We start from the raw sequence: 13,897 nt of genomic DNA on the forward strand, positions 1-13,897 counted from the left end.
GCACATTTGTGGTATATGCATCTAGGCCACATTGTTAGTGCACTTTTTTTTTTTGCATCTTGTTTGTCAATCACATGAGTCCTTATGTCATATAGTCAGTTAAGCCTCTGGAAGCTGAAGACCGAAGAAACAAGAGGACAAGAGCATCAAGGAGAAAAGAATAGGTAAATGAGGTGTCTTGGTAACCCATAACCCTTGACCCAAAACAACATTTGAACCTCTAGATGATCTTGGCTTGATAGGTAAACCTTATTAATCATGTCTTAGCCTTAGAAACCTAATTAGAAAATGATAAGTAAGGCTTGAAGAGGTGCAGAACTACTGTGAAATCATACACCCAAAACATTAAATTTCGAGTGTTGTTCATCTCATTGATCAAACCTCAAAGGATCTTCGATGACATCGAAAACGACTCAATAGAATTGAGTATGTAACTCAGATATGTCCAACAAGTTATCTGAGTTTCTCGATAGAATCAAGGAACCTTCTATAATATCAAAAAATATCATCGATGCCATTGAAGACCACACGATGGCATCGGATAACAGTGTGTAAATTGTCCAGCAACAATGCAGCTGGAAAATTTGATTTCTTTTATGTCATCGAAGCCCTTCTCGATGTCATCAAAGTCCTACTCGATCTCATCAAAGGAGCTGTTATTTGCCTCTTTTTTTTTTTACCGTTGGAACTCAAACTTCTTATAAAGGGCATTCGTTTCTTAGGCATGGTTATGGATTTTTGGAACTAAATTTTGGCTGCTCATTTGTTATAGAGTGTGGTACGATCAGTTGAATGTAGAAACTTCAATCTATGGTGACTCTTTTCACAACTGAAGCTGAGTACATAGCAGTGACGTAGGCATTCAAAGAAGAGGTGCAAATCTGCTGTGAAATCTTGTGCCCAAAACAGCAGACTTTTGATTGGTACTCGATCTCATCGAGCAACCCTCGAGGGGTCTTTGATAACATCGAAGATCCCCTTAATTGAATTGAGTAGGTAACTCAGATCTGTCCAACAAAAAGATTTTGTATCTGAGCTACTCGATGCTGAGTTTAATGACATCAGATAACAACATGAAAATTGTCCAGCAATAATTCAGCTAAAAATCTAATTTTCTCGATGCAATCGAAGGCACGTTCGATGCCATCGACAAAGCCGTAATCTCTACATTTTTTTTACCGTTGGAGTTCGAACTCCTTATAAAGGGCATTCGGTTCTTGAGTATTTGGATGGATTTTTGGTCCAATATAAGTCTAGGTGATTCCATGATCATATCCCCTATTTTAAGCCTTTAAGTCCATGGAATTTAAGTTATCTTCCTTATGATTCATCACTTGAAAGAAGATTTTAACCTCGATGTTGAAAATGAACTGAAGCTCCACCTTATTTTAAATATTAGACTTGAACCCATAATCAAATCCTTATCTAAATCCTATAGAACACTCATCTAGGTGAATCTTCTAGGATTACAATCTTCTAGTAGTTATAGGAGCTTCACCTAACCGCCCATCACCTTAGTCACCTCAAAGGTGCATCACATGCAAGATGTTTAATCATTTGAGTTAAAGCATTAGCAATGCATCAACATCACGATCGGAGGAGCAAATGGGAGCCAATTGAAGCATACGAGATCATCGATCAAGCAACCTAAGAAGGCACTACAAAGGGGGCTTACTCCGACAAGTAAGTTGTTATTTGTAGGAGTACATGTACACTCATTCCTTATGTAAGATTGAGTGCAGGAGTTTGAATTACTAAACTCGATTAGGTTCTCATGTAGAACCTTGGTTCTTAAGTAGGACCTAAATCAAAAACCTTGTATAAGCCACTAGACACAAATGTGTACATGTTAATCTCCAAGGGAGCCTCTGGCAGGAGTAAACATAGGTCCTTAGAATAAGACGAGGTTGTAGGTTAGCCAATAGAAAACTAACTCAAGTCACTTGTGGAAGCCTTCGGCGAGAGCATACGTACACTTGGTAGATTCTTATATAGGACCGAGGTTCATGGTAAGCCTATAAAAAACCGTGTAAGTCTCCGATGAAGTCGCTCATTATATAGAATTGTAAAGGTTAGAGGTGAACCTAGTTTAAAACCTCCGATAGTAAAATCCGGTACACTCATGGGTTGAGTACGTCCGCCGGGAGTAAAGTAAGAAAATTGAACCACTATATATGCTTGTGTTTGGGATTATCTTTGAGAACTTGTTTAATTATGCTTATATGATTGAATGTTTAATTATATGTATGATTGATTAGATTAATGCTAAGAGTTGATAGGTAGCACATCTCACACACAAATGTACATTATTATGTTTCTAGACTAGTTGCTTAATTGTCACATCCTTTGTACTCTATGTGATTGGACCCTGTAATGGCTTAGATGCCTTAGAGCTAATTACCTTACTTAGTTTGATTTAGTTATTAGTTTAAGTTAGGAAATTGTGTTTTAATTGACTAAAATTTTATTTGGTCCTAATCACCCTCTATAACATCGCCTTCATTTCTTAGTTCCGTCAAGCTTCCACACTTATTTGTGATATTCTATTCCATGCAATTTCAAGATAAAGCTCATGAGGGATGAGTTTCAAGCTAATAGTGTATGTGAAATTGTATTTGCTTTAATTTTCAATAACATATTATGAATTACATATATAATATGTGATGCTAATATAGGCTATTAGTACATCGCTGTGATCTGTGGAGGATTCTCATTCTAGGCTACCCATAAACATGGATAAGGCTGCTAGTAAGCCTATAGATATGGATGAGGTTGCTTGTTAGCATGTTATGTAGGATGAGGGAGGTCATCTTATAGTTGTGAGTGAAGTTGTTGTTCAGCCCGTAGTACTGGATGAGGCATGTAAGTCCCGTATCCTTGACCGTACCGTTTCATAGGCTTTCGCGGTCCTCATAGTCGAATTCGGGCGACCCGCGATCTATAACTGGCATTTGCGCGCAATCCTGAGTCGTATCCCGTATTCCAGAGTCAGCTCAACCTGAGACTTGTATCATTGCGACCGCACTGTCGCCGCGGTTCCAACGCCGCATATTACGCACCGAGGTGATACCCAGGCCAGGAGATGTGGTCTCGCGTTCAGTTCGAGGAAAACGCCGCACATTTGCAATCCAAAAAAATCTTTCAAATCAATTACATCCCATCCCATCAATCAATCTCATCAATCACCTCACATGTCAAGTACAACACTCATCCCCAAGCAACCCCAAAGTCAAAGCAACCTTACATGTCAAGTACACCTATCACTCCATCACGTTTCACTCATCACTCACACATCTCTCTCTCTCTCTTACAATTCTCTCTCTCTCATTTCTCAAACCTATTTCCCAAGCAACCCAACGTCCAAGCTCCTCCAATCTCCATAAGAGAGCTTGGTGTGGCCCACCTTCCTACCACCCAATCCCATCATCCAAAGTCCATCTCAACCGTTAAAAACGTTCCCTTGGAGCTCTAGAGGCTATAGGCGGAAGAAGGAAGAGGAGATCTTGAGGTGGGTGCTTTTATTCGTTGATTTTGTGATTTGAGGGCCCACATATGTGGGACCCATCTTGATGTATGCATTGTAAAGAGGGGCCCCTAGTGGCGGGGTCCCTCCACCATCCAATTTTTTTCTATCTCTCTCTCTCTCTCTCTTTGTGTGTTGGTGTGTGGCCCACTTTATCCACGCTTCATAGCCATGAGGACCCACCATGATTTGTGTGTGTATTGACATGTGTATCCACACCGTCCATCTAATGAAGTAGTTTCAAATCTCAGTGAACAGCCGTTCATCAGGTGGGACGTGCGGACCCCACCTTGATGCTTGTGTTTTACAAATTAGACTGTCCATCAATGGGCCCGATCTGATTGGGGCCCAGCTGCTGGGGCTGGCATGTCCAGCCTACAGCCTCCTGGATGAAGGAGAAACACAAATATCTTCTTGATCTAACACTGTTGGTGGGTCCCACACGTGTGGACCCACCCCGTGCCCATGTTGCAGCTGGTCTGCCCATCTGCTGGACGGCCAGCACCTGCTGCCGATGTTAAGGTCTCGTGGGTCCCACTCATGGCATGCGTGCAACCTACAGGCCGTCCGTCCAGCGTTTCTGAACGCTGGACGGTGGTATATTTATATTTATATATTATATTATATTATTTAATAATAAAATATTATATCATGTGGCCCCACGTGGGACCCACCATGATATATGTATTATCTTTGCCACATGTGTGGCCTGCCACGATGTAAGTGTTAATTCCAGACCGTCCATCATCTGGACGGTGCTGTGGACACCACTATGATGTGTGTTTTGCTCCACACCGTCCAGTTGTGGACCCCACTCTCCACACGTGTGGGCCACCTGGCATATATGTGTCATCTAGGCCGTCCGATGTGGGCCACTTTGAATGTATGTATTTCCCACACCATCAAGATTGCTGGACGGTGGGCCACACCCTAACGTGTGTTTTATCAACACCGTCCATCCAGGCCTGGGAGGCCTGGAGAATGACGCAGATTCAAATCTTAGGTGGAGCACGCCACGTGGGACCCATCTGATGTGGTGTACCCACACCATCCAGCACATGGACATGGGCCCCACCTGCTATATCCTGACTGTCTATCCAATTGCTGGTGGGCTAGCGGCCAACAACTTGCTGCTTATGGACGTCAGCAAGTTCTGCCGTCCCACCATGAGGAATGGTTATATCGTGACCGTCTGTCCATATCCCATGGGCGTGGGCCCACTCCACCTGCGGCACGTGTGGACGTGGGACCCACTGTGATGTATTTATTTTGTATCCACACCGTCCATCTGGACGGTGTTTGTGAAGCCGACCTTGATGTATTTTTTTTATGCCGCCCATCTGTGCACACGTGGGACCCACTCCACACATGTTGAACGTGTGGAGGTGGGGCCACCTTGATGCCATGCTGTAGAGCCATCTTGGATGTATATATTCTGTGTTCATGCCGTCCATCAGGGTGGCCCCCTGGACGTGGGACCCCCATGATTTATGTGTTTTGTATGCTGTGTACGGCTAGCCATGAGTACATGTTTATCCACTTCGTCCAGCCATTGTGTGGCCCACCGAGGCTCGATCTATGCACCAGCTAGACTGGCCCACTGCTAGGGCCCACCATGAAAATGTTTCATCCAGACCGCCAATCTGTTGGACGCCCGGTGGACCCTGACTATTGGGTGGGCTGGACGACCAGTAAGGATCCATTTAATGTGTGTTTAGGCCCTCGCTGGCCGTCTCCTTATGGGGCCCATAAGTGTCGCGTAAGGCCCACTCTACGTATGTACTTTATTCAGGCCGCCCATCCGTTTGGTGCCCAAAATGGGCTAGGGGCACTGCTGGATTGATCGTCCAACAGGAGGCCCCCTTGATGTATGTTTTATATATTCGCGTTGTCTATTCCTGATAGGGCCTGTTTTGATGATGTATGAGGCCCACCATGAAGCATGTGTTATGTACACAACATCCATCGCTCCATTGTGATGTGTAAGGCCCACATGATGCGGCCCGTTGTGATGTATTTATGACCCATGTGATGGGGCCCACCTATTGTGTATTTGAAGCCCATGGGTTGTGGCCCATTGTGATGTATTCAAGGTTCATGGGCGTGGCCCATTGTGGTACAGTCGAGGCCCTTGTATAAAGCCTAATGTGATGTATGTGAGGCCCAATGTGATGTATGTATGGCTGTTACATTGTGTATGAATTCCTTATATAGGTCAATCCTTGGTAGCAATGTTGGTTAGATGTCCACATTGATGGGCAATGATGGTTGAATGTCCACATTGTGACCTTCCATAGGCCCATTCTTACCGATCCCGATTGTCATGACCGATTGTCGATTTCGATTGACGTGACCGATTTGCCTATTCTGATCATCGATTGGAATGGCCGATTACCGATTTCGATTGACGTGACCGATTTGTCGATTCTGATTATCGATCGATTTCGATTGACGTGACCGATTTGCCGATTCTAATTATCGATCGATCCTAATTGTTGTGGCCGATTGCTGATTCCGATTGACGTGACTGATTTGTCCATTCTGATTATCGATCGATCCTGATTGTCATGACCGATTGTCGATTCTGATTGACGTGACTGATTTGTCGATTCTGATTATTGATCGATTTCGATTGTCGTGACCGATTGCCGATTTCGATTGACGTGACCGATTTGCCGATTCTAATTATCAATCGATCTCGATTGTCATGGCCGATTACCGATTCCGATTGACATGACTGATTTACCTATTTTGATTATCGATCGATCCTGATTGTCGTGACCGATTGTCGATTCCAATTGACGTGACCGATTTACCGATTCTGATTATCGATCGATCCTGATTGTCGTGGCTGATTGTCGATTCCGATTGACATGACTGATTTGCCGATTCTGATTATCGATCGATTCCGATTGTCGTGACCGATTGCCGATTCCGATTGACATGATCGATTTACCAATTTTGATTATCGATCGATCCTGATTGTCATGGCCGATTGCCGATTCGGATTGACGTGACCGATTTACCGATTCTGATTATCGATCGATTTCGATTGTCGTGACCGCTTGTCGATTCCAATTAACGTGACCGATTGCCGATTCTGATTATCGATCGATCTGGATTGTCGTGGCCGATTGTCGATTCCGATTAACGTGACTGATTTGTCGTGGCCGATTATCGATCGATACCGATTATCGAGACCGATTGTATAGGCCGATTCCGATTGTCAAGGCCGAGTATCGAGGCCGATTCCGATTGTTGAGGCTGATTGTTGAGACCTATATGATCTATATGCGACCCGTATTTGAGACCCAACGTGATGTGTATTAAGCTCTTAAGTGAGGCCCATGGTGTTGTATATTTGGCCCTTGTGTGAGGCCATGGGTCCACTATATGTTAGGCCCTATGTGGGCCATTTCTTGGGGGCAATGTTGGTTAAATGTCCACATTGTCGAGGCCGATTGTTGATGCCGGTTATTGATACCGATTATGAGTATGTGACAGCATAACATCATGATACATGCCTATTCGCATTATCTGTATGTTTGTTATGAGATGTGATTAACCATTACATATGTTATTGGGCAGGTTGTTATAAGACTCCCTGATAGGCGAAGGTTATCTCACATGAGTGCACGGTATGCGTAGGATTGATGCATGACTGGATTGTATGACTCATGCATCTTGCATTGTGTGTTATGATTACTGTACGCCCTAGCGACATCAGGGTAGTAACCTCCACAGGCATATCGTGGATGGCCAGATGGGACACTGAAAATTTGTTCTACATGGGGTGCTATAGATATCCCTGGGTGAAATTTCTAAACCCTCTTGGTTCCAGAAGTCGCTCCAACGTCTAGACCAAGTGGATGCATGAGCGCTGAGGGCCGTATACCGTTAGGCCGCGTCTCCCACTGTGTCGTGGTCTGTTGGAAGGATGTACGATCTTACCTGGCCGAGAGGAGGGGACAATGTTAGGCTGAGTTTGACTAGCTTGAGGAATGGGTCTGCTATCGACGAGTCGGGCCCGATATTGGCAGGTGGATAGTGAGGTCTCTTCCACTCACCTTATTGCGCGCGATGGGGTGACAGTCTGGTTTGAAGTGTAATAGACCCCAGTGATTTTTCAGAGAGGAACCGTACTGATATGTGGACTTATTGAGTAGGAGTTGCATACTCATGCATTCATTTCATTCACTATCCACTCGAGCTGGTGGTACGCAACTAATTGTTGTGTACCTTCGCATAGCCAGGATTTCGGTTGGGCGCGCGACTAACCTGAGATCAGGAGTTTACCACATTGAGTCTGACCATCCAAATTTAGGTATGAGACTGATTTGAATAGAAGTCCTTTATGATGGACCCCGTAACCTGTGACACTACGTACTATCATCCCAACTCCACACTCCAGCTTGGTCATTTCATTTGCATCGCATATTGCATTGCATCCTCAGCACATAATATTTGGCTTACTGTCTTCGCATTGCATAACTGATCTACATTGCTTCCTCTGTATATAATATTGGTTTATTATATTTTGCATCGCATAGCTTGGATAAGGCTGAAGGTATTTATGGGCCTATTAGTATGTTTTCGCATTATTATGATATTGTATGATTTATGGGCTTATCAGTATCCGCTTACTCTGATTACTCTGATATTGCATACTTGACACCTACCTTGTGCACACACTTTCACCACCCACTAAGCTTTCTATAAGCTTATGCACGATAGATACGTGCAGGTGACGTTAGGTTACAGCAGCGTTGAGCTTGGAGCATGCAGTGGACCTCTGGAGCTTTGATTTTCGATATACGTATTTTCCTTTCAGCATTGTATTCAAATGTTTATATTAGTGGATATGTGATGATGATGTTGCCTTTATGATTTGGGTATACTTTTGGTTATGCTTATTACGAGATAAATGTACATAAAAAAAATCATCCTTGTAGGTTCCCAGGATCGGAATCTGGCGTATAGGCGCTAGAGCCGAAAATAGGGTACTACGGAGGCTGTCGGCACCGGATTCAGCGATCGAAAATTTTGCGAGCCTGATTTTCGAGTTTGGGGTGTGACAAGGCAGGTCGGCAATCCAGTACTGTAGATGAGGTTGTTGGTCAACCTACAGTTATGGACAATGTTGTTAGCCAGCCTACGGTTATGGATGATGTTGTTGGTCAACTTATAATTATGAATTACATGTAAGGGGAGGGGGGGTCAGCCAACGGACATAACTTATAGTAGTCAACACATGGATGTTGATAAGGTGGGTAGGCACGATGCATTATTAGACTTCTTATGTAGTAGGAGGAAATTAACTTTGCACCCATAAGTAGACATTTGAGTAGTTTACATTCATTGTTATATATATATATATATATATATATATATATATATATATTTTTTTTTTTTTGTAGGATGATATCCTAAAATTCCGAAAGACCATCATATATGACTATCTATAATACAAAAGGAACTTTGAAGCTGCTTACTTCTTGGCTAAACGACCTGAAAGAAAAAATCATCTAAAAAAAAAACCAAAATAATGACTTTAATGATTTGCAAATTAGACATTAATGACTGTAATGACTTTCAGATGCATTGTATGACAATTGTGTATGAATGTGTATTATGGATGGTTGGATGATGTTGATGAATGGTTGTATATGAATATAAGATGGATGGATGATGTCCATGAATGATTGTGTATGAATGTAGGATAGATAGATGATGTGCATAGTGGGTTTCCTTGTCAAGCAGGTTAAGGATTATGATTTTCAATTTAAAGGTCGCAATTATCAAAGTAAGGCTTGAGATTATCATCCACAATGGGTCGAGGTTGATAGGCAATCCAATACGTGTCGAGGTTGACAGACAGTTGAGTAAGGGTCGAGATTATCATTGAGGCTGATAGGCAGTTGAGTACGGGTTGAGATTATCATCCACAATGGGTTGAGGCTGACAGTAGATGAGTTTCAGTATTCACTTGATGTCAACCCCGACCATTACTTGATGATAACCGTGACCTTTAAGTGGACTGCTTATTAACCTTGACCCTTAATGGATGACAACCCCAATCCTTATTAGATAATAACCACGACTTTTAAATTGAAAATTACAACCCTTACCCTGATTGGCAAGGAATCCTCCTGTGTACATCATCCATCCATCATGCATTCATACGCAACATTATCCAGCCCTACATATATAATTCTATGACATTAACATATAAAATTTTGATTTAGCATACATCATTTTTACATTCATATAGCCATTGTCAAACAATAATAAGATGGCCAATATTTTCTAAAGTTTTAAATACATTTAAAAAATTATGTTAGTATACAGGGAGGAAGGTGCATCGGCACCGATTGTGACCTGTTTACATGCATTTAACTATTAGTCTATCTTCTCCAGATATCCTTAATGATCGGCGTTAATAAAAGTTGCATCGGCTATACATATATCAAGTTGAATGATACCGGAAGGAGCAATGAAAGTATCCAATGAAAATTGTATCGAATGAGTTGATGATCTAGGAATATATCGATATTCTTTATTGACCAGTGAGCGTAAATTTAATGTTTATAGGTTGCAAATTGAACTGAACTGAGGGATCAAGACATGTAGTATTGGCAGAAGGGATGAGAATATCACAGTCGCCAACTTTTCCATCCTGACATTAATCATTGGTTGAAGGGTCAGAAATATCTGTATCGTACTCGCTACCTAATAACCGAAATGATGGTATATCACAATCGTGAAGTCGTCGTTCATGACATGTATCATTCTTTAAAGGACTAGGTATATCGTAATCATCCAATTGACAATCATGATATGTATCATTCCTTGAAGGGACACGTAGATCACAATCGTCGAGTCGTTAATTATGACACATCATTCCTTGAAGGGCCGGGTATATCACAATCCTCGAGTCGTCAATCATGGGATGTATCATTCCTTTAAGGGCCAGGTATATTGCAATCGTCGAGTCGTCGATCATAACATATATCATTCCTTGAAAGGCCATGTATATCATCGATTCGTCGATCATTGCTTGAAGGCTGCATATGAGGGGATCATACATTCGAATGCAATATAAAGTGTGTGTTCGTTGCTTGTACGAGAGGTGTACACTTTACTTTATATTAGGAAAATCCAAAACTCATTTGGGTCATACCACACCTAATTGGGGATGACAATTTATTTAAGGGGTTATAACCCTATGAACGGTTTGGATGGCATATAAACACCGTGGTTAACTTAGGAAGCCACTACGTAAAGACGAATTTTGAGACGGTTGTGCATCATCTGCAAAATCCTTTGGTTTAAATGCTGAACGGCTACTAATCATTTAAGATGGTCAGAATCCGTTAGTAACTGCGGAGAAAAGATGGCTATCAACCATCTGGAAGAAACGACGGACCTTAGTTGTCTTATAGTGGTCATCTGAGACAGTCAGGGACCATCTGCATTAGAGACGGTCCTTAACTATCTTATAGCGGAAACTATCTTCTCTTTTATACAATTTGATGAATGGTCCTGAAAATTTCACCAAAGCCAAGTGCATGTGCCCAAGCCCACACAAACTTCCTGGGGCGTAAGCTATGTGCAGGTCCACTGTGATGTTTGTGTGACATCTACTCAGCCCATCAATTTCATCATCTCATGTTAGGGTAAGCATATCCAAAACTCAATTGTAGCACGCCACAAAAAATATAGGGATTTAAGGCATAACTTTGAAACATTCGTGGGGCTATGAAAGTTTTTTTTATCATGCTAATATTTGTGTTCTCAATTCATTTTATTCCATCCCCACTCTATCCTGTCAATTGGGTCACTTGAGCTGTATGCCTACACATTTTTAGAGTCATGTCCTAACATTAGCCAGTAAAACTAATGCTCAAAGTGGATTTGTCATTGTGGTTGCCCCATAAATATTCCACCTATGTAGGCTGGGGCACATGTAAGTCAACTCCAAATTTCCAACATTAAAAATAAAAGAAAATAAACTAAAAAAGAATATTTGATCCCTCATGCTATCAAATTGACACGAGTCCATTGCTCAATATCACCAAACATTGGTCCAATGGGCCCCACCCCATGCCCCAAAAATCTCATGAGAAGGATAATCCGTATCTTTCGCATGCATTATGTATGGGGTATGGCCGTATGGCAAGTGCACAGAGCAAATGAAAGAAAATTTGTGAAGAGGGCTCACGATAACGTTTTCAAAGGCCTACGATAACATTTATTTTTTTATACTGTGGTCCGATTGATCCTTGTACCTGTCTTATTTTTTTTTATTAAGCATTACAACGAGCTCTCCAAATGGATCTGCGGTTTGGATATAACACATACCCCATGGTGGGACCCACAGAGCTTGGCAACGTCAACACACCCGCCAGTTCGGTCGTGTGTGGTACACCAGCTAATCTAGACGAGGATTTCCTGCAAAAGCCTTTAGCATCAAGTTCATGCCCTAGAAACTTAGGTGGGGCCCACCGAGGTGTTTGTGATAAATCCACCCCATTCATCCATTTTTTTTAGATCAAGGGGTAAAATATGAGCTGGATCTGGTACTCAAGTGTGCCGAAAACGTGAGAATTGAACATCCACATTTGAAATATTCGTGGGGCTATAGAAGTTTTGAATCAAGATAATATTTGTGTTTTCAGTTCATCTCAGTAGGAATGATGTTATTAACGGTGTGGATAACATGTAAACATTACTGTAGACCCAAGAAGGTTTCAACGGTGAAAATTTCCTTACCCACGTTTTCCTTTAGTGTGGCCCACTTGAGTCTTGAATCTTTTTAGTTTTGGTCTCAAGTCCCTCAATTAGATCACAAAGCGGATGAAAGGGGAAGTTTTCTCCCAAACATCACGGTGGGCCCCACCTGGGTTTCCAGCGGAGGAACTTACTGCTGAGGCTTTTACAGCAAATCCGCTTCCAGCCAATCCTCTCTCCATCTTATGCGCCGGAATTCGAAAGGACGCGGATTGCGTCCTAACCCGCCCGTATCCAGCTGGCAATTCTGAATATGTTTGAGTGGCCATCGTGATGCATGGGTATTATCCACACCGTTCATCCATTTTTTAGTATTATTACAGGCTACCAGACAAAAAATGAGACAGATCCAAGGCTAAAGTGGACCACCCCATAGGAAGCAGCGGTGATAATGATTCTTACCGTTGAAACTTTTGTAGGCCTACCATCATATTTATTTTCCATCCAAACCATTCATAAAGTTACATAGAGAGTTTAATCCCAATTGTGTAGTCCACTTAAGCCTTAATCCCGATTGTGTAGCCTACTTGAGCCTTGGATCCGCCTCATTTTTAGGCTTATATCCTAAAATGATACAAAAACAAAAAAAATGGATTGACGGTGTGGATATGACCCATACATCACGGTGCCACTCAAAGCTCATGCCCGTTACCAGGCGGGCGTGCCAAACTCTTCGGTCAGAGACGGGCGGGAAGCGCATTGTGCGGTAACTTACTACAATTAGCGACTTGAGTAAACTCTGTGAGGTCCACCATGATTTATATATTTTATCCCTTCCGTCCATACATTTTAAAAGATAATTTTAGGGCTTGAGATAAAGAATGAAGCATATCCAATGTTAAAATCGACCACATCACAAGAAACAGTTGAATTGAACATTCACCGTTGAAAAATTCTTGGGAGCCACGGAAGTTTTGGATCAAGCTTATATTTGTGGTTTCTCTTCATCCATATATTTATGATCTTATGAACAGGTTGGATGGCTAAAAAAATCACTGTAGGGCCTAGACAGATTTCAACAGTGGAAATCCCCACTGTTTCCAGTGGTATGATCCACTTGATCTTTGGACATGCTTCCATTTTGGGCTCAACCACTTAAATTAGATGGAAAAACGTATGGACGGAGTGGATAGATCACATATATTCAAGATGGGCTCAACTGAGTTTACTAAGTAGGATGACGGATCTTTGGTATCGATTTTTCTCTCTCTCCATTTTCTTTTTCCCCTCTCATGTCAGAACGGTTAACTCAGAGTACAATAACAACTTAAATCTTTGGTCTCGATTTTTCTCTCCTTCTCTCGATTTCCTTTTTCCCTCTCCCTCTCTCATATCAAAATCGGTTTGTGTGTGTGAGAGAGAGAGGTGGACCCTTCATCACTAGATCCAAGCCATCAAGAGGAAGATCCAACTCAACCAAACCATCTCTAGGTGAGTACCTTTCCCTTGTCTCTTTTGAAATTTAGTTTTATCCTTTAGACATGATCATGGTGATGTAGAGGAAACCACTGATGGATGGCCCACTTCATGGATGAGGTCCTTGATGATCCAACCATCCATACCTTGATGCTTGTATTGTATATT

The sequence above is a fragment of the Magnolia sinica genome, chromosome 5 (genome assembly GCF_029962835.1).
Source record: "Magnolia sinica isolate HGM2019 chromosome 5, MsV1, whole genome shotgun sequence".
NCBI classification, from domain to species: Eukaryota; Viridiplantae; Streptophyta; class Magnoliopsida; order Magnoliales; family Magnoliaceae; genus Magnolia; species Magnolia sinica.